Genomic DNA, 4,132 nt, shown 5'->3' on the forward strand with positions numbered 1-4,132 from the left:
CTTTTATTTTAGGTTCAGGAGTACATATGCAGGTTTGTTATGTAGGTAAATTGCATGTCATGGGGGTTTGGAGTACAGATCATTTCATCACCCAGGTAGTAAGCATAATTTCCAATATGTAGTTTATTGATCCTCACCCTCCTCCCACCTTCCACCCTCAATTAGGTCCTGGTGTCTATTGTTCTCTTCTTTGTGTCTATGTGTACTCAATATTTAGCTCCCACTTATAAGTGACAACATGCAGGATTTGGTTTTCTGTTTCTGTGTTAGTTTGCTTAGGTGAATGACTTCCAGCTCCATCATGTTGCTGCAAAGGACACAATCTCATTCTTCACTATGGCTGTGTGGTATTCTATGGTGTACATGTACCACATTTTCTTTATCCAGTGTACCATTAATGGACATTTAGTTGATTCCATGTCTTTGCTATTGTGAATAGTGCTGCAATGAACATACATGTGCATGTGTCTTTATGGCAGAATGATTTACATTCTTCTGGGTATATACTCGGTAAAGGGATTGCTGGGTCAAGTGGTAGTTCTCTTTTAAGTTCTTTGAGAAATCTCCAAGCTGCTTTCCACGATGACTGAACTAATTTACATTCCCACTAGCAGTGTATGTGTTCCCTTTTCTCCGCAACCTTGCAGGCATCTGTTATTTTTTTGACCTTTTAATAACAGCAATTATGACTGGTGTAAGATGGTATCTTATTGTGATTTGCATTTCTGTAATTACTAGTGACATTGAGCATCTTTTTATATGCTTGTTGGCTGCTTGTAAGTCTTCTCTTGAAAAGTGTCTGTTCATGTGCTTTGCCCACTTTTTAATGAGTTGTTGGTTTTTTGCTTGTTAATTTGTTTAAGCTCCTTATAGATTCTATACATTAGATATTTGTTGAATGCACAGTTTGCAAATATTTTCTCCCATTCTGTAGGTTGTCTATTTACTCTGTTGGTTGTTGCTTTTGTTGTGCAGAAGCTCTGTAGTTCAATTAGGTCCAATTTGTCAATTTGTGTTTTTGTTGTAATAAAATCTTTACCAGAGCCTATGTCCTGTCTTAGCTTACTTTAACAAATACAATAGATCGAGTTGCATGTTTTCCTCCAATGTGACCTGTATTCCATACATGACTGCAATGAAGAGCAAAGGAAAAATAACTCATACTCTATTAAAACGTGCATTCAGCAGGTGGTAACAGAGATCCAAGTTGTTTTGGATTATAGGGCAAATATAAAATAATTCCATTAATTCATAACAATATAAATGAATGACTGAATAAACAAATATAAGAGAATAGAAAAATCTTTGCAAAAAATGCTAAATAATTTATGTTGATACTCCTCCCTCAGAAAGGTAGAGCATAACTCTCCACTAGTAAGTATGGGCTGGACTTAGTGATTTCCCTCCAGAATACAGTACGGGGAGTAGGAGGAGGTAAAGAATTACTTACTATGGAGAAACCTGACAAAATGAACTCAACCAGGTGACCAAGGTCAATATCAAGAATAGTTATCATGTTGACATTATTCACCCTTCATAAAATCAGTAGAAATGATATTTTATCATTGTGGTCTTCTTCCACCAAACCAGAAAAACCTAACCATGAGAAAAACCTCAGAAAAGACACAATTGTAGAACATGCTATAACATACCTGATGAGTACTCTTTGAAACTTTCAAGGCCAGCAAAAACAAAGTCTGAAAAACTGTCACAGCCAAAAGGATCCTTAGGACAAATGACGACTAAAGGTAATGTGGTATCCAGGATGGGACACTGGAACAGAAAAAAAAAATTAGACAAAAACTAAGAAAATGTAAGTAAAATATGGACTTTAGTTAATAGCAATGCACTAATGTTTGTTCCTTAGTTTCAACAAATGAACCTTACTAAGGTAAGCTATTAACAATAGGAGAAACTACATGCAAGATATACAGAAACTCTCTGTAATATTTTTGAGTTTTTCTTTAAATCTAAATGTTTTAAACATAAAAAGCTTTATTAAAAAGAAAAAAGTGGCAGAGCTAAACCTGTCTAATTCCCAAACCCAAACTCTATGTTATGAACTGAATGTTTGTATTCCCTCAAAATTTATACATTGAAGCCCTAACCCCCAGGGTGACTTGGATATAGGATTTTTAGGAGGTAATTAAGTTTAAATGGTGTCATAATAATGGAGTCCCAACCTGATAGGATTAGTGGCCTCATAAGAAGAGAAAAAGCGAGATCTCCCTATCTCTCTTCATGTGAACATGATGAAAAAAGGCCATGTGAGCTCACAGTGAGAAGGTGGCCATCTGCAAGCCAGGAAAAGAGACCTCACTAGGACTGAATCACCGGATCTCATACTTCCTAGCTTCTAGAACTGTGAGAAGATAAATTTTTGTTGTTTATGCCACCCAGTCTATGGCATTTCGTTATGATAGCTTGAGCCTTACTGCCTTCAGACCTTGATTCTAGGAGTTACTTTGAAAGTTGGACCAATCACTTGACTATGCAGACATCTATTTCCTCTCATTAAGATGAGAATAATAATACTGCCTGCCTATCTCAGCAGCTACTTTACATTCAAATCGTTAATATATGGGAAAGTATTGTACAAATGTAGATAATTAATTCTTATTAAATTAAATGGATACTAGTTTTTCTTATCTCCCAAAAGCCTAAACATAGTAAATTTAGAGAGTAATGCTGGTTTTATTTTCTAAGGTTTAAACTTGTTTGCATTTGTGGATTATACTCCTTGGATCTCAAAACTAACTAGTTATGTGGACCATTATTAGGTGGTAATGCTGGGGACAAAATTATTAAAAGTATCTTACAGAGATTCATAGGGACAATAATAAGAACTTTCAATATACCTTAAAGACAAAGGACAGTAACTTCAGAATATTTTGTAAGCATGATATCATATTTTCTGCTAATTCATTTCTGAAGAGTTTACATTAGTTTTAGCGTTTTAAAAATACTGTATTTATGGACAGATGGCAGGTATATATTATAGGGCTAAAGAAATATTTCCAAAATAATTACACTATGAGAAATATAAAAGCAATTTAAATGTATCATTAAAGGAAGACATGTAGTTATCTCTGAAAAAATCTTAAATTCCAAGGATTGTTAGACTAACGTTATAACTGAATTGTTTGGGGGAATCATAAGGACCATTAAATTATTTTGAGGTTAATAACATGTATATTGATGTCACCTTAAAACAAAGGAAGGATGAGAAACGAAGATGATACAAAAGGTAGATTTCGCCTTTTTTTTTTAACTCCTTTAACATATCATTCTGCATCTATGAAAGATTTTTTGAAGAATTATTTTAAGCTCATCCTCCCTCTCTTCTCCAGCTTTGCTGCTTCTCATTTCTTACTCTTTCCTGTCACCATTTCTCCTTACCAAGAAGTTGGGGGAAGGAGGGAAAATGACCACGTAAAGCTGTGTTAGTTTGTTGTAAACTCATTAAGCATTCATTATTTGGCTGGGTGCGGTGGCTCACACCTGTAATCTCAGCACTTTGGGAGGCCTAGCTGGGTGGATCACCTGAGGTTGAGAGTTCAAGACCAGCATGGCCAACATGGGGAGACCCCGTATCTACTAAAAATACAAAAATTAGCTTGGCGTGGTGATGCATGTCTGCAATCCCAGTTACTTGGGAGACTGAGGCAGGAGAATCACTTGAACCCGGGAGGCAGAGTTTGCAGTGAGCCAAGATCATGCCATTGCACTCCAGCCTGGGCAACAGAATGAGACTCTGTCTCAAAAATAACAACAACCTGGGCAACAGAGTGAGACTCTGTCTCAAAAACAACAACAACAACAACAACAACAAACATTCATTTTTTGAGTTAATTTTTGAATTTATTTCTTTGCATTCTGGGAAACTAGGTAGCTCATTTATTTAAATCTTCAAATCACAGTACTTTGTTTATATTCAACACGTTTTTGTATCCTGGGTTACATGCTATCTTGGTCTCTAAAGAGAGTTGAAGGAGGAAGGAGAAATAAAAAGGATGGAGAAGGTGGTCAGAGAGGTGTAAGGGCGTATGAAGAGGCAAAATTGCACCCAAATCCATGGAATTTTAGCTCAGTGTTACTTTCCCAGCAGAGCCTTGCTCTGTGCTTTTCTTTC

Source organism: Pan troglodytes, chromosome 3, assembly GCF_028858775.2.
Source record: "Pan troglodytes isolate AG18354 chromosome 3, NHGRI_mPanTro3-v2.0_pri, whole genome shotgun sequence".
Taxonomy (NCBI): Eukaryota; Metazoa; Chordata; class Mammalia; order Primates; family Hominidae; genus Pan; species Pan troglodytes.